The following is an 18,639-nucleotide window of genomic DNA, read 5'->3' as shown; positions in this document are numbered from 1 at the left end:
TACTTGTGTCCTCAGTATTGTTTTGGCGGTTCCTACTTGGCAACATTTATTTTGCAATATATTAATACTTTGACCCCTGTGTTTAAGCTACATTTGCTCAGTGTTGGTCAATTTATGCTAGTAGCATCACATGATGTGGAATGGGTTCTAGTTCATTTTAACTTGATGGTTGTGGAACACAGTGTCTGGGGTTGGTACATATGAGGATGTTGCTAGAATCGGGGTTTCAGTGCTAACTAATATCACGGTTGTCAACTTGCATTTAAATTACTCTGCTGGGTGTCTTCTCTCCTGACTGACTTGGTTTCCTATTAGTGAATGCTTACATGTGAAACCAGCTCTCGTCTCATTAGCCCATCGTTTTGGCGGTTGGTCTTCATATCCCAGTGACAATCCAAACTTTCAGGTTAAATAAGTCAATGCTAACCTGCTTTAGCTGGCAGGCTGCTATCAGGTCCTAGCTCTCCCAGAGTTGCTTGTAGCGCCTCTAACCTAGGGTTTGATGGGGGGAACAGTTTTACCAGGATTTCCCACCCACTCCGATTACATGGGAGAAATTAACCGGTTAATTTCTATGAAAAGCGTGAGGTGAAGTCTGTTCATACAGGCCTTCTCTATCCGCATGATCAACGCTCGGGGTGTGCGTCGTACTTATAGTCGCCATGAATTCAAAGAGCATGTACACGCAACCTTTAAATGCAGTTAATACAGCAACAAAATTGGCTCCAACTTTTGAGCTACCGGTAGGTATCTGCTTTAATTCAAAACAATTTCTGTGGCACCGCTTTACTCACTTATGCCAACCTGAATTCAGCCTGTTTTGAAGCAAGTTAAACCGTTACGGCCTATGCAAATATTTTGTTTGCTACAGGGTAGGCCTTCCAGGTTATTTTATGTAGCAGGGGCGAAAATCTGATATCAACTTTGGAGGGGACAATTACATGACATTTTCTGAAGAGCAATTCCTGAGGGGGACACCAAAAGTAGTGCTGTAACACACAGCCTACGTTGTAATATGGTAAATGTATATTGAGGAACCAAAGAAATAAGGTGTTTGCCGTACTCCTAACTACCGGTACCCAAAACTACACAACTAATCACAACAGCAATACCATTGCCTTTAACAGATCTTAGTTCAGTCACCAGTGTAAGTTGAGAGTGGGGGTATCCATGGCATTTTCCAATTATGTTCCTATTTTACAAGTCAAAAAAATGGAGAACCTTTCATAATGTTGCCAAACAAAGACTCAACAAACTTACCTGAGACTCCCTGTCTCTGCCAGTCTGTCCCCAGCTCTGCCGTCTGTGTGCCATCTGTTGCCTGCTCTGCCTAATGACATTGTGAAACATTTTCATTAGCATTTCACTTCTTTCTTATGAACATTTTATCAACTAGTCTTTGAGATATTAGGCTACTAGGGTTCTTACTTTGCGTTTTGGTGTACTGAAAAATACTCTGATGTCCGCCATTTTTCTACCTGGCTGGCCACACACACACACACACACACACACACCAGTGTGTAGGTTATTTACAGTAGGAGATGGGCTTCTATCATATCTTCTATCATTCTATATGGGCTTCGATCTAAAAGGTAGCTAGCAAATGTGAAACGGATTGCAGTGACAAGAGTTGACAGCTGTATGAGTTCACCATTTACACAACATATGCTGCAACCTTTTGTAATTTTAACCGTTTGTTTCATATTGGCTGGCTTCCAACAATAGCTGAATTTGCAAAGCTAGCGAGCACAAATTCCGTTTCAGTGGTGTTTGCTATAATCTTTGCTACCCGGGTTAAATAAAGGTGAAATAAAATAAAAGTTCCCTTGCGACAATTTAGCTTTTGCAACGAGACCATTACATATATTTAAGACAATGGTAGAAGAGAGTGTAGTTCTGTTGAGTTTGGACTTCAGTTTATCGCTAACCTTATCACAGGGACTTTGAAGCACTAACTTACATTGCTGATCTTGGAATAAATTGACGATAGCAAAGATTCCATCTTTGACGACGCCACATAAATGGAATAGGTACTAGCTAGCTTAATAGTTAATATTTGCGCGCTAGCTCTGCAAATTCAGCTAGTGTGTGTGTGTGTGTGTGAACCCTGCCAACATAAAACAAATCATTGCTATGGCGCGATTGACTGGATTAACCTCATGTCAGTCACGTGCATTGAGTGCCTTTCAGACAGTAGATACGAACCCTCTGTTACCTTGCCAACTAAGGAACTGGCAGTGGATCAAACCATTGTGAGGCAAAGGGTGGGGGGGTCGCAATCTTTTGAAACTTAAAAAACTCTATTAAGTGTCTATAATCAGCACAATTGCTTTCATTGCGTATTATTCATATTATTTAAATTACAGAGTTATGTTTACAGTGATATATTGGGGGGACAAATCATATTTTTCCCAGGATGGGGGGGTCGTGTACCCCCCGTCCCCCCTGGGATTTCCGCCCCTGTTATGTAGCCTACGTTTGTGTATTGAATGTTATTCTACATTTGTTTGTCTGGGTCTTGAGAATCAGTTACCCTTTCTGACCAAGTCTGTAAAATAATGCGAGAACTGGGGGTATTTTGTCTTGAATAAAAGTAATAACGGAGAAGAATGGCAGGGTCTTGACAAGTTAATTTGATTGTGTAGGCTCACGTTTAATTTATGCTGTGACTAAATGAATATTAACTTGATAATGTACTTTATTGCTGGAGAACAGATGCAATAGGTAGGCCTGAGAAGATTTGATGTAAATATAGCCGAAGAATGGCACATGATAAACTGCGGGTTTAGATTCACGTGCAATTGATCAACTGCGGCGCTATCCATTGTGCTGAATCTCCGCTACAGCGTAACTGTTAGATTATCAGAGATTCAGATTTGTTTCCTCTGACAAAATCATCACAATAACCGAAGTATAAACAGCCACAACCTTCCCAAATTCCCTTGATAGCCAGGTGTAAGGGGAGAGGAAAGGACCGAAATGCATCTTTCAGTGAAAGGTAGGCTACTGTAATAACCTCATATTTGACCCGTCGGCCAACAGTGCCTCATAGACCGGTTAAAACTAGGCTACATCAATGAAATAGTGTGGTGACTTTGAGTTGATTAAATAGCAACAAATACAAGAACCCATTAGTGTATATTTCTCCATGTAGAGTGGTATAATCATGTTGGATTTTATTCGCTGCTTAACACCCTGCATCCCACAGCTGGCTTGCTTCTGAAGCTAAGCAGGGTTGGTCCTGGTCAGTCCCTAGATTGGAGACCAGTTGCTGCTGGAAGTGGTGTTGGAGGGCCAGTAGGAGTCACTCTTTCCTCTGGTCTAAAAAATATCCCAGGGCAGTGATTGGGGACATGTGCTGTCTTTCGGGTGGGACGTTAAACAGGTGTCCTGACTCTCTGTGGTCACTAAAGATCCCATGGCACTTATTGTTAGAGTAGGGGTGTTAACCCTGGTGTCCTGGCTAAATTCCCAATCTGGCCCTCATACCATCACGGTCACCTAATCATCCCAAGCTTACTATTGGCTCATTCACCCCCCCCATCCCCTGTAACTATTCCCCAGGTCATTGCTGTAAATGAGAATGTGTTCTCAGTCAACTTACCTGGTTAAATAAAACATATGCTTCTAAATAGCACTTTCGGTTTGAACGGGAAGCCTGGTAATTTCTTGCAATTTCCTCAGGAAGGAAAATTGGTAGGTTCTCTGGAAAAGATATGTCTCTACATGACCAATGAGGCCTACCCTCCTCCCCCAGCCATTGGGATGAACTTTGCGGGACCCCCATCCGAATACTCTACCAGGTACGGACGAGACATGGAGACAACTGTTCCTTTAATGTTTTGTACTCGTCTCATTAAAAATGGATTCATACTAAAGACTAGGTCAGAATACATTTGGACTCCCTCGCTCTTTGTCTTTCCCTCTCAAATCAACTCTTTACCGTGAAATGCTTGCTTACGAGCCCACCCCAACGATGCAGAGAACAAAACTATAGAATATATATATATATATATATAGTACCAATCAAAAGTTTGGACACACCTACTTATTCAAAGGTTTTTCTTTATTTTGACTATTTTCTACATTGTAAAATAATAGTGAAGAACTCAAAACTATGAAATAACACATATGGAATCATGTAGTAACCAAAAAAGTGTTAAACATATCAAAATCTATTTTATATTTATATAGACTCTTCAATGTAGCCACCCTTTGCACACTCTTGGCATTCTCTCAACCAGCTTCACCTGGATTGCTTTTCCAAAAGGACAGATTTCCACTGGTCTAATGTCCATTGCTTGTGTTTCTTGGCCCAAGCAAGTCTCTTCTTCTTATTGGTGTCCTTTAGTAGTGGTTTCTTTGCAGCAATTTGACCATGAAGGCCTGATTCACGTAGTCTCCTCTGAACAGTTGATGTTGAGATGTGTCTGTTACTTGAACTTTACAGCAGAGGTAACTCTGGGTCTTCCTTTCCTGTGGCGGTCCTCATGAGAGACATAGCGCTTGATGGATTTTGCAACTGCACTTGAAGAAACATTCAAAGCTCTTGAAATTTTCCGGATTGACTGAACTTCATGTCTTAAAATAATAATAGACTTTTGTTTCTCTTTGCTTATTTGAGCTGTTCTTGCCATGATATGGACTTGGTATTTTACCAAATAGGGCTATCTTCTGTATACCACCCCTACCTTGTCACAAAACAAGTGATTGGCTCAAACGCACTAAGAAGGAAATAAATTCCACAAATTAACTTTGAACAAGGCACACCTGTTAATTGAAATGCATTCCAGGTGAGTACCTCATGAAGCTGGTTGAGTGAATGCCAAGAGTGTGCAAAGCTGTCATCAAGGCAAAGGGTGGCTACTTTGAAGAATCTCAAATCTCAAATATATTTTGATTTGTTTAACACTTTTTTGGTTACTTCAGGATTCCTTATGTGTTATTTCATACTTTTGATGTTCTACAATGTAGAAAATTGTAAAAAATAAATAAAGAAACCCTGGAACTAGTAGGTGTGTCCAAACTTTTGACTGGTACTGTATATATTGTAACACGAGGAATAAAATACCCAAGAATAAAGCTATATACAAGGAGTACCAGTTCCAGATCAGTGTGCAGGGGTACGAGGTATTTGAAGTAGATATGTACAAGAAGGCAGGGTAAAGTGACTAGGCATCAGGATAGATGATAATAATAATAATAATAGCAAAATAAAGAACAGAGCAGCAGCTGCAAATGATGAGTGTAAAGGTGTGTGTTTGTGAGAGTGTGTAATGTGTATGCATGTGTGTTTGGGTTGTGTCGGTTTGTGTGTGTGTGTGTGTGTGTGTGTGTGTGTGTGAGTGTGTGTGTGTGGGAGTGTGAATGTAGTGTGTGTGAGTGTTCATATGCTTTGTATACAGTCTAGTGATTGTGCGTAGGGTCAGAGCAAGACCCTTTAACTTTTTGAGGATGCGAGTGCCCATGCCATGCTCTTCACGACTGTGCGGGTGTGTGTGGACCATGTTAGGTCGCCAAGGAACAGCCCTGTTGATGTGGATGGGGACGTGCTCTCCCCTCTTGCTCCTGTAGACCACGATCAGCTCCTTGGTCTTACTGGCATTGAGGGAGAGGTTGTCCTGGCACCACAATGCCAAGTCTCTGACCTCTCATCGCCTTCGTGTCTTCAGCAAACTTGACACACTGGGTCCCGACACACTGGGTCCCAACCCACTGGCTCCAACCTCCTGTCTCCAACCCTCTGGATCCAATCTCCATCTCTTCATTACTTGGTTATGAAAACCCCTGGCCCCAAAGCACTGGCCCAACCTCTCTTCATTACTTTTTAAGGCAGACAGGTCCAGAGGGTGCGCCCCTGGCTGTCCCTCACGTCTAGATCCAGCAGAGACTGAACCAGGACCTCCATAGCATGGTGGTGGCCGTGGTACGCCTGAATAGAAAGACAAACACAGTCTCAAGCAAAGTCCAGTGGTACGCCTGAATCGATATATAATCAATGTCCTATAGTAGACCAGTGGTACGCCTGAACAGAAATACAGTGCTAGACCTCTAAAGTAGACCAGAGTCTTTCAATCGGGAGCCCATTTTTGCTCCCGCCCAGCATCAACATCGGAGGTCCCTGCCAAGCGTGTGATTGAGAAACAAACACTCTACTTCTCCTCTGAGGTTGATTAACTCAAATGGCAAAATAAGGAAATCATCCTCATCATCACTGTGTAGAATATGCATGCATTTTACACGAATCAGGAATAGATAGGAATTTGGTGTGTGAGTCTGTCTGGACAGTCAACTTCCTGTGTAAAATCAACACCATGCCTGCTTCCCAGATAGCACCCTATTCCCTATGTAGTGAACTACTTTTGATCAGGGCCTATAAGGATCTGGTCAAAAGTAGTGTACTAAATAGGGAATAGGGTGCCATTTGTCATATGGAGACCACTACAGGAGCAGGTAGGCTTTACTCACAGCGAGGTGTAGAGGGCTGATGGGAGCTCTGACATCAAAGTCGTTCAGGATGTCTGTCCCTGAGCTTTCAATTAGTTGAGGAAAGACAAGGACGGCCAGTTCAGACTTGTAACATATTTACTTGGAAGGTTAGTCTAGTAGCATGTGTAACATGGTAAATCTCAGTGACCAGCCCCTGCAGACATACTGGGGTGTTGCATCCATACCTTAAACAAGCAAGTGTGAGGAAAAGTTACCAACTGGCACTTACCACATCTAAAGGTGTTTCACTTGCAATCTGGAAAAAGAACATCAAGAGTGACGATGCGTCCACGACAAACATGCAGCCACACCTTAAAACCTACTGTTGGGTTCTGAGAATATGAAATATACTAATTCATGTCACTGAGGGAGAGAGCTTAATGTATAACGTTTACATTATGTCAGGTTAGGGGTCACATCCACTTGAATGTCCTTCATATGACGAACCTCCTACAGAGCAAATGAGGAAAATATGATATATTATGATTTATGTTAGTAACAATACAATATGGGAATTTTATCCCAAAGCTACCTACAGCTAACATATATATATTTAAGTATGTGATCTATGTAAATAAATAAATATATCACAGCTGTAAAACTGTATGGTGGAGGCCTACCCATTTCCCAGGAGCATTGTAAAAAGTGGATTTGGGTACAGTGTTTATTTCCCCCCTAATATCTTTGAAGATTCTGAGACCATTAGGGTTAAACATTACAGATATAAATGCAATATATGGAGTAGAAAAGATTGCCTGCCCACCAAAGAATCAACATATGTTCTACATGGTCTATTTCTATCTGAATGTAACACCTCAATCAAGCTTGTTAATTGATCGTTAAGTCATGTTTGTCAGGTAAACGGTCATTAGTGGCCTATATAAGCCTCATACAGGCCATGGGAAGACATTACCTGTTGATAACACAGACTATTCTCATGATCATGGGAGGTGTGAGAGAATTGCTGCTCTTTGTGATGACTGTGGGGGTTGTCAAAGGTTGGTTCACTAACGTTTTATTTGGATTGAAGGGATTTGTTTGGGAAATATGCTTAACTTTATAAGTTGGAGATTCAAATTTGACTGTCTGTTTCTTCCGCATTGGTCATCTATTATTAATATATGTAGCTATTTTGTGTGAACTCAACTTCTGTCAACACTTTCTCCTCAGTTTCTTGTTACCCTGTTGGAAAGTCCCAGAAGCAAGATCAAGTCTCTCTGCAGAGGAGACTTGGAGGTAAGTGTTTCTTTCCACAACCCTTCTAGCTATGTTCTTTGTCACTGTCTATGGTGCTGCTGTGTTTGACACTCATTCAACACCATAGAGTAACTCAGTCTAAATAACGTTGTCAAAGCCTTTGATTTGGTAATTTTGCTTGTGTACCTTAACCTACGTTTTTCAGAGCTGTCATCAAATGACGTCTCCATTGAGCATGCCCTGGCCTTGCTCCGATCCATAGGGTCTGACGCTAAACAAGACAGAGAAGGTACGGCCTGAAACATATACTTTGAAAACTGTTGGGTTCAACATTCGACTGGCAATTCGGCCTAGACCGTGTGGAACAGATGTGTTGCTGTAGAATACCCAACTGTTCCTTTTGTTTTTTCTATAGAGTATTTAGAGACTAACGAAGTAGAATCCCAAGCTTCTCCAAACCATGGTAGCTCTCAGGCAAATGATGCCCTGTCCTCTGAGGAGAAGCTGAGGCGCATGTCCTCTGACGACGCTGCGACTGGCCCGTCTGACGACGCTACCTCTGAAGCTGCGACTGGCCCGTCTGACGACGCTACCTCTGAAGCTGCGACTGGCCCGTCTGACGACGCTACCTCTGAAGCTGCGACTGGCCCGTCTGACGACGCTACCTCTGAAGCTGCGACTGGCCCGTCTGACGCACGCTACCTCTGAAGCTGCGACTGGCCCGTCTGACGCACGCTACCTCTGAAGCTGCGACTGGCCCGTCTGACGACGCTACCTCTGAAGCTGCGACTGGCCCGTCTGACGACGCTACCTCTGAAGCTGCGACTGGCCCGTCTGCCGCCTGGGATCGCTACCTCTGAAGCTGCGACTGGCCCCGTCTGACGACTCGCTACCTCTGAAGCTGCGACTGGCCCCCGTCTGACCCTGACGCTACCTCTGAAGCTGCGACTGGCCCCGTCTGACCCGACGCTACCTCTGAAGCTGCGACTGGCCCCCGTCTGACGATCGCTACCTCTGAAGCTGCGACTGGCCCCGTCTGACGCACGCTACCTCTGAAGCTGCGACTGGCCCCGTCTGACGCACGCTACCTCTGAAGCTGCGACTGGCCCCCGTCTGACGACGCTACCTCTGAAGCTGCGACTGGCCCCGTCTGACGACGCTACCTCTGAAGCTGCGACTGGCCCCGTCTGACGACGCTACCTCTGAAGCTGCGACTGGCCCCGTCTGACGACGCTACCTCTGAAGCTGCGACTGGCCCGTCTGACGACGCTACCTCTGAAGCTGCGACTGGCCCGTCTGACGACGCTACCTCTGAAGCTGCGACTGGCCCGTCTGACGACGCTACCTCTAAGGAACTGTTCACCGCTTCATCGGAGCCCCCGTTGACCACAAACATGGATATCTGACGTGGGACATGCAAGAGTTCATGGGTACTCTAGTCCAGGTTGTCTGTGTGTGTAACTGCATTTGCTTGTTTTGGCTCAATTAAACATTAACTGTAATACTTGTGTCCTCAGTATTGTTTTGGCGGTTCCTACTTGGCAACATTTATTTTGCAATATATTAATACTTTGACCCCTGTGTTTAAGCTACATTTGCTCAGTGTTGGTCAATTTATGCTAGTAGCATCACATGATGTGGAATGGGTTCTAGTTCATTTTAACTTGATGGTTGTGGAACACAGTGTCTGGGGTTGGTACATATGAGGATGTTGCTAGAATCGGGGTTTCAGTGCTAACTAATATCACGGTTGTCAACTTGCATTTAAATTACTCTGCTGGGTGTCTTCTCTCCTGACTGACTTGGTTTCCTATTAGTGAATGCTTACATGTGAAACCAGCTCTCGTCTCATTAGCCCATCGTTTTGGCGGTTGGTCTTCATATCCCAGTGACAATCCAAACTTTCAGGTTAAATAAGTCAATGCTAACCTGCTTTAGCTGGCAGGCTGCTATCAGGTCCTAGCTCTCCCAGAGTTGCTTGTAGCGCCTCTAACCTAGGGTTTGATGGGGGGGAACAGTTTTACCAGGATTTCCCACCCACTCCGATTACATGGGAGAAATTAACCGGTTAATTTCTATGAAAAGCGTGAGGTGAAGTCTGTTCATACAGGCCTTCTCTATCCGCATGATCAACGCTCGGGGTGTGCGTCGTACTTATAGTCGCCATGAATTCAAAGAGCATGTACACGCAACCTTTAAATGCAGTTAATACAGCAACAAAATTGGCTCCAACTTTTGAGCTACCGGTAGGTATCTGCTTTAATTCAAAACAATTTCTGTGGCACCGCTTTACTCACTTATGCCAACCTGAATTCAGCCTGTTTTGAAGCAAGTTAAACCGTTACGGCCTATGCAAATATTTTGTTTGCTACAGGGTAGGCCTTCCAGGTTATTTTATGTAGCAGGGGCTAAAATCTGATATCAACTTTAGAGGGGACAATTACATGACATTTTCTGAAGAGCAATTCCTGAGGGGGACACCAAAAGTAGTGCTGTAACACACAGCCTACGTTGTAATATGGTAAATGTATATTGAGGAACCAAAGAAATAAGGTGTTTGCCGTACTCCTAACTACCGGTACCCAAAACTACACAACTAATCACAACAGCAATACCATTGCCTTTAACAGATCTTAGTTCAGTCACCAGTGTAAGTTGAGAGTGGGGGTATCCATGGCATTTTCCAATTATGTTCCTATTTTACAAGTCAAAAAAATGGAGAACCTTTCATAATGTTGCCAAACAAAGACTCAACAAACTTACCTGAGACTCCCTGTCTCTGCCAGTCTGTCCCCAGCTCTGCCATCTGTTGCCTGCTCTGCCTAATGACATCATTGTGAAACATTTTCATTAGCATTTCACTTCTTTCTTATGAACATTTTATCAACTAGTCTTTGAGATATTAGGCTACTAGGGTTCTTACTTTGCGTTTTGGTGTACTGAAAAATACTCTGATGTCCGTCTTTTTTTCTACCTGGCTGGCCACACACACACACACACACACACACACACACAGTGTGTAGGTTATTTACAGTAGGAGATGGGCTTCTATCATATCTTCTATCATTCTATATGGGCTTCGATCTAAAAGGTAGCTAGCAAATGTGAAACGGATTGCAGTGACAAGAGTTGACAGCTGTATGAGTTCACCATTTACACAACATATGCTGCAATCTTTTGTAATTTTAACCGTTTGTTTCATATTGGCTGGCTTCCAACAATAGCTGAATTTGCAAAGCTAGCGAGCACAAATTCCGTTTCAGTGGTGTTTGCTATAATCTTTGCTACCCGGGTTAAATAAAGGTGAAATAAAATAAATAAAAGTTACCTTGCGACAATTTAGCTTTTGCAACGAGACCATTAAATATATTTAAGACAACGGTAGAAGAGAGTGTAGTTCTGTTCAGTTTGGACTTCAGTTTATCGCTAACCTTATCACAGGGACTTTGAAGCACTAACTTACATTGCTGATCTTGGAATAAATTGACGATAGCAAAGATTCCATCTTTGACGACGCCACATAAATGGAATAGGTACTAGCTAGCTTAATAGTTAATATTTGCACACTAGCTCTGCAAATTCAGCTAGTGTGTGTGTGTGTGTGTGAACCCTGCCAACATAAAACAAAACATTGCTATGGCGCGATTGACTGGATTAACCTCATGTCAGTCACGTGCATTGAGTGCCTTTCAGACAGTAGATACGAACCCTCTGTTACCTTGCCAACTAAGGAACTGGCAGTGGATCATACCATTGTGAGGCAAAGGGTGGGGGGTCGCAATCTTTTGAAACTTAAAAAAGCGCTATTAAGTGTCTATAATCAGCACAATTGCTTTCATTGCGTATTATTATTATTATTTAAATTACAGAGTAATGTTTACAGTGATATATTGGGGGGGACAAATCATATTTTTCCCAGGATGGGGGGGTCGTGTACCCCCCGTCCCTCCTGGGATTTCCACCCCTGTTATGTAGCCTAAGATTGTGTATTGAATGTTATTCTACATTTGTTTGTCTGGGTCTTGAGAATCAGTTACCCTTTCTGACCAAGTCTGTAAAATAATGCGAGAACTGGGGGTATTTTGTCCTGAATAAAAGTAATAACGGAGAAGAATGGCAGGGTCTTGACAAGTTAATTTGATTGTGTAGGCTCACGTTTAATTTATGCTGTGACTAAATGAATATTAACTTGATAATTGACTTTATTGCTGGAGAACAGATGCAATAGGTAGGCCTGAGAAGATTTGATGTAAATATAGCTGAAGAATGGCACATGATAAACTGCGGGTTTAGATTCACGTGCAATTGATCAACTGCGGCGCTATCCATTGTGCTGAATCTCCGCTACAGCGTAACTGTTAGATTATCAGAGATTCAGATTTGTTTCCTCTGACAAAATCATCACAATAACCGAAGTATAAACAGCCACAACCTTCCCAAATTCCCTTGATAGCCAGGTGTAAGGGGAGAGGAAAGGACCAAAATGCATCTTTTAGTGAAAGGTAGGCTACTGTAATAACCTCATATTTGACCCGTCGGCCAACAGTGCCTCATAGACCGGTTAAAACTAGGCTACATCAATGAAATAGTGTGGTGACTTTGAGTTGATTAAATAGCAACAAATACAAGAACCCATTAGTGTATATTTCTCCATGTAGAGTGGTATAATCATGTTGGATCTTATTCGCTGCTTAACACCCTGCATCCCACAGCTGGCTTGCTTCTGAAGCTAAGCAGGGTTGGTTCTGGTCAGTCCCTAGATTGGAGACCAGTTGCTGCTGGAAGTGGTTGATAAGAGAATTATCTAATAAAGGTAAATGAATCAATAAACCATGATGAATTATTAGTCATACAGCAGGGTTAATGAATAATCAATGTAATGATCAATGTAGGGATCGATTGGTCTGATTAGTTCCGGAAAGTCCAGGAACCACTGGAGAGGGAAAGAAATGTGTGTATGCAATTAGTATAGCTACAGAAGCAGATGGTCAAGGGAGTAAAACTTCAGAGAGTTCCTAACCTTGAAGGAAAGGAACAGGCTGAGCCAGAAGGTGATAAACAGTGTGAGAAGTTTATGGGGGTTGCAGGTCACCAACGGATTGTGTGTAAATGCATGTGCGTTGTAATGGAAATTATATTATAAAGGTTTGACTAAATGATTTCACCCTGAAAAGGTATAACCGAGTGATTATAAGATGAATGTACTAATGTGTGTGTGTTGGAAAAGTTTAAGCTTAATGATTTAGCAATATAGGCAAGACATTCAAGGGAAAAGGGGAACTGTTACCAGACAGAAGACAACTTGTGACCACAGTGAAACTGATAACAGGAAGAAGGTCTCCCCACCCAGAGAGGGGAGAAAACTTTAGGCTTGCAGTAGATTATGTAACATGGGGCAGGATTTGTGATGGAGAAGACTTGTAAATAAGCATTGACAGTGTTAAAGAAGAGGAGGGGGCATCTGTAAGGGGTATGACATATGATATGACCAAATGTTAGGTATAAAAGGCTATGTACATTGTATGATATTCTGAGCTCTCGTGAATAAACTTGGTTGACTATTGTAGGCTGGGCCTCCGTCTGTGTCATTTAACCAGAACCTTACAAACTCTGGGGTGCAGACTGAGTAGTTTAATTGAAGTTCAGTTTATGAACATTGGGAACAAAATTCTCATAACATGCGTAAGTAAGCAAGAACTATATAATGACTGTTTTGTTATCCTGACGCCAGAACCTTCTCTGAATAAAGCTACAGAAACCTTTTGCAGAAAGCTGAGTCCTTGCCTAATTATTTTAACCCATTGTCTTACAAACCTTGGGCATTAGTCAAGGCGAATTGATTATTGATTATTATCATCAAGATATAAAATTCCTTTAACAATTGGTCCTTCGAGCCGGATTTCAATACCCGCTCCTGTCGTTCCAAGGAGACACCGAAACCGTGCACGGGCGGATGAAATATCCGTAAATCAAAGACCCGGCCCTTTTCTGTGGGTTCTTTACAGGCCGGTGGCAAACTGGTATGTGACAGAAGCGGTGACGAGATCCAACCTACATTGAATTCTCAGCTGCAAAATAAGGTCAGTAATCTTTATTCATTAGTTTGGGGTTAAATTCTAAACTTACTAAAAATTGACTTAGAATGGACTGGATTAGGTTCCTATTAAGCATTGGTCAAGATAAATGTGAGGGAGGATATTAACCGTAAAACTAACAAAAAGTAAGATTTGTATCGGGTATACCGTCCATATAATCTAATGTAGAGAAAGTTTAAGACAAAAGTATCTATGTTAGTGTTGGCGGCACTGGGTCACAGATCTAAGTAAGACCTAAAAGTAAAACCGGTTGCAGTAAGACCTAACAGTAAAACTGGTTGCAGTAAGACCTAACAGTAAAACTGGTTGCAGTAAGACCTAACAGTAAAACTGGTCGAAGTACAGTAGCCGGAAAACGTAATATAGAAGGCGAAATAAAGATAAGTAAGTTACGTTAGTATAGGACTAACAGGAGTAAGTGAGATAACAGTAGAGCACACACATAGATTGTGAGATTTAAGTATAATAACAGAATTATAGAAGCATACACATAGATTGTGAGAATTGGAGCTAATATTGAGACCTAAATGATACCTGGTCAATAATATATTAGGCGGAAAACATAATATGGAAGGCGAAATATAATAATAACATTTATAAGAACGTAGGTCAGGGACATAATTTGTATGAATATAGATCGCCTGTCAAAATACATTTTAGAGGGGATAATCGAGATCTACCAGAGGCGCGCAAAATAGGTCTGATTATTCCAAACAGGAGGAAGGAGGTTACACCCATAGAAAGTGAGAATACATATTAGAAAATAAACGAAGTAATTGAGTAAGTACACACATATTGTGACAATAGGAATAACAGTAATTGAATAAACATGGGTGGTAAATCCTCAAAGGAGAGGAAAGAAGAGCCAGAACCAAGAGAGTCTAACCTTAAAAAGCGACTGGCGCTGTATAATAAGCCAGGGCTGAGGGAGGTTCAATCAGATTGGGAGGAGGATCAGTGTCCTCTCATAGAGCTTCCTAATCCTAGGGCAGGCGAAGCTGATCAATCGGATATCTTACAAATGTATCTTGGCGTGACCCTGGACAACACCCTGTCGTTCTCCACCAACAACAAGGCGGTGACCCGATCCTGTAGGTTCATGCTCTAGGTCCTAATCCAGGCACTTGTCATCTCCCGTCTGGATTACTGCAACTCGCTGTTGGCTGGGCTCCCTGCCTGTGCCATTAAACCCCTACAACTCATCCAGAACGCCGCAGCCCGTCTGGTGTTCAACCTTCCCAAGTTCTCTCACGTCACCCCGCTCCTCCGCTCTCTCCACTGGCTTCCAGTCGAAGCTCGCATCCGCTACAAGACCATGGTGCTTGCCTACGGAGCTGTGAGGGGAACGGCACCTCCGTACCTTCAGGCTCTGATCAGTCCCTACACCCAAACGAGGGCACTGCGCTCATCCACCGCTGGCCTGCTGGCCTCCCTACCTCTGAGGAAGCACAGTTCCCGCTCAGCCCAGTCAAAACTGTTCGCTGCTCTGGCACCCCAATGGTGGAACAAGCTCCCTCACGACGCCAGGACAGCGGAGTCAATCACCACCTTCCGGAGACACCTGAAACCCCACCTCTTCAAGGAATACCTGGGATAGGATAAAGTAATCCTTCTAACCCCCCCCCTTAAAAGATTTAGATGCACTATTGTAAAGTGGTTGTTCCACTGGATATTATAAGGTGAATGCACCAATTTGTAAGTCGCTCTGGATAAGAGCGTCTGCTAAATGACTAAAATGTAAATGTAATGTAAATGTATCGACCCTGGACTCAGAGAGATGTAGCAAGAGCAGTTGAGGGAATAGCACATCCAAAAACAGGAATAGAAGGGTTTAGGAGAGATATGGTGGGACTGACCGAGAGTTTTAAACTAAATACAGGAGAATTGGAAAGGGCTGTCCGACAGATAGTGGGGAAAGACTGGGCAGCAGTGAAGGGAGCCTGGGTTCCAGGGCAAGGAGAAGAACCGGTTTTACCATGGGCAGGAGATGGGGATTATGCAGACAAATTGACACAGCTCTGTAATAATCTTAGGGACTATTACCATAGACATGCAGACTTTTCAAAAATACATGAGTGTAAACAAGGGGATGGGGAAACTGTTTGCCAGTATTTAGAGAGACTGAGAGATGTGTTCAATGCTAATAGTGGACTGGTAGAGCCTAGACAGGGAGACGACGGACCTTACCACCAACAGTTAAAAATAGCCTTCTTGAGTGGTATGGAGCCTGAAATTTGTCAAATCATAAAAGAGACTCTGATAGGGTGGGGAACAGCCACATTGGCCGAAGTAAAGAGGTATGCTATACACCATGAGCATAATGGCAAGGAAAAGAAAAGTAAGAAAGAACAGACAGGAGCAGAACATTTGATCGCCACTCTTGGAGAAATTGCAGGAAAAAGCAGGAAAGATTTTAAAAAGAAAGGGGGAAACAGGGAGAGTAGAAAGTGGATAGAACCTGAGGACAGAAAGTGCTACAACTGCAATATAACCGGCCACATGGCAGAGGATTGTAAGGCCCCACCAAGGAACCATAGACAGAGACAGTTTAGGGATAGACAGAGAGGAGAACAGGATTTAGCAAACTTATTGAGAAAAGTGGATAGAGACAGTCACTGTAGACAGAAGGGGAAAAACAGGGAGACGCGCTTGACAAAGACGGAGAGAAGTGGTGTTTTAATTGAGATAGAACAGGACATTTCGCCAGAAACTGTAAAACAGCCTGTAAACGTTGTGACCGAGTAGGACACAACCACCGGAATTGCAGCTCTAAGCAATAGCATTTTGGTTCAGTGGTAGAATTCTTGCCTGCTATGCGGGGGGCCCGGGTTCGGTTCCCAGCCCATGCACCATGGGACTAAAATTTAATTTAATTATTTTTATGTTATGACTAGAAGCATACGGTTGTTAGTGTTTGTTTAAGATAGAAACCAAATGCTTTGATAGCTTGTTGAGGTTAAATTGAAAGACAGATTCATTCAAAATAATAGCGAGGCGAATTCGATAAAGTACGTTGTTTGTGGTCTAAATGGCCTGCTTAAATGATTTATAGAGAATGGGAGTTGTATTTCAATGACGGAATCAAGGAAAAGGCAGTTACCTAAATCTAATGAATTATAAGGAGCGGAAAGTAATAATTGCGACAGAATTGTGGTGATATACATGATATTTTTTAAACCCTTGGACATTTCATAAGAGTGAAGCCGAAGGAGAGATAAAGTTGTAACATTGGGTTTAATCTTACGATAGAGGTAAGGCAGAACGCTGTTTGAAAAGAGATATATATTATTTTTTTCCATACGGGTAAAATGAGAAGCGTTGGTTGTGAGCACTGAAAACATATGTGGCTGGAAGCGATTCTGGTCTGAATAATGGAATCGTAAAAGTTTGGTGATAAATTCTGGTTATAGATTCGTGGTTTGATTGTTTAGTAACACCAGTGATTTGAACGGGAAGTGGATGTATGCTAACATTATGTTTTCATTGCATGAAACAATGTCAGGTCAGAAAGGTGGATTACAGGGCGAGTTTATTTTATTTCGCAGGAACAGTGTAAATTAATTATAGTTGTGCGTGAGCCTGGCCGGCGTGCGCGTTCCTGTAGGACGTAGAGTCACAAGCTAACTCGAGGACGCGCTATTTGTAAGGGGGTGAGTGTAACCGCGGTGGTGCGAGTACAATGGAGTTATAAGTACTATGAAGTTTTGTTTATAGTCAACTTTTGGGTTTTTGAATCAGTGTGGTAGGATGAAACGCTGACCAAGTACTTATTTTATGGAAAAAGAAGCGCTTAGCTCTCTTTGGAAAAAAAAAATTCCTAGGGACATGATATCTTAAAGGGGTTTACACACATGGCATTTTGGAAGTTTTGTTTTCTGAGTTTAATTAAACACGTGAAATTCTTTTGATAGGGAATGTTCTGGGACCCTGGGATACAAAATGTAAATAAAGTTCTTAGCTTTAATTTGTTTAATGTAGTAAGAAACACGGTTCCGAAAGGGTGGTATGACTTTTGACCCCTCTGGTGACTCTTCCTGTGTGGTCTGATCAGCCACATTGAAAAGCCATGGATGGTGAATTTAAGGTCATTGGTGATATTGATTTTAAGGGAATTTGTAGAACTGATAATTATGAGGAGTTAAAGTTCTTAAACACAATTGATAATTTGAACCAATGAGAGGACTAAAAGGGCAAAGCTTTAGACTAAGGGTAGGCTTCCTTAACCTGTTAGGGCTAGGGGGCAGCATTGACACGGCTGGATAAAAAACATACCCGATTTAATCTGGTTACCACTCCTACCCAGTAACTAGAATATGCATATACTTATTACATATGGATAGAAAACACCCTAAATTTTCTAAAACTGTTTGAATGGTGTCTGTGAGTATAACAGAACTCAAATGGCAGGTCAAAACCTGAGAGATTCCTTTACAGGAAGTGGCCTCTCTGACCATTTGTTGAACTTCTTTTCCATCTCTATCATTTACTAAGGATCTCTGCTCTAACGTGACACTTCCCACGTCGTCCATAGGCGCTCAGAGCCCGGGAAAAAACAGAATGTCGTCATTCCAGCCCCAGGCTGAAACACATTATCGCCTTTCTCAAGTGGCCGATCAAGAGACACTGGCTTATGCGCGTGACCCCGACCGCCCCCGCCTTTGGGATTTTTTCCTCTGTTTGCCGAAAAGGAGATTCCCTGTCGGAATATTGTCGCTTTTCTACGAGAAAAATGTCGTAAAAATTGATTTTAAACAGCGGTTGACATGCTTCGAAGTACGGTAATGGAATACTTAGAATTTTATTGTCACGAATTGCGCCATGCGCGTGACACTTCTTTACTATTTCGGATAGTGTCTTG

At 42.6% G+C, this 18,639-nt stretch overlaps 1 pseudogene across 1 annotated transcript in view; it reads left to right on the top strand.

The window, feature by feature from the left end:
* The first annotated feature begins 7,381 nt into the window (after nucleotides 1–7,381).
* LOC123743193 (polysialoglycoprotein-like) overlaps nucleotides 7,382–18,639 on the top strand; it is a 28,272-nt pseudogene continuing 17,014 nt past the window's right edge. Inside the window, exons 1-7 of the transcript XR_006770018.1 lie at nucleotides 7,382–7,487; nucleotides 7,660–7,725; nucleotides 7,892–7,975; nucleotides 8,102–8,380; nucleotides 8,419–8,518; nucleotides 8,588–8,720; nucleotides 8,858–9,043. The product of XR_006770018.1 is annotated as a polysialoglycoprotein-like (transcript). The remainder of the gene's footprint in view (nucleotides 7,488–7,659; nucleotides 7,726–7,891; nucleotides 7,976–8,101; nucleotides 8,381–8,418; nucleotides 8,519–8,587; nucleotides 8,721–8,857; nucleotides 9,044–18,639) is intronic.

This window comes from Salmo salar, chromosome ssa05 (assembly GCF_905237065.1).
Source record: "Salmo salar chromosome ssa05, Ssal_v3.1, whole genome shotgun sequence".
NCBI lineage: Eukaryota > Metazoa > Chordata > Actinopteri > Salmoniformes > Salmonidae > Salmo > Salmo salar.
This window is presented reverse-complemented; position numbering and strand designations above follow the sequence as displayed.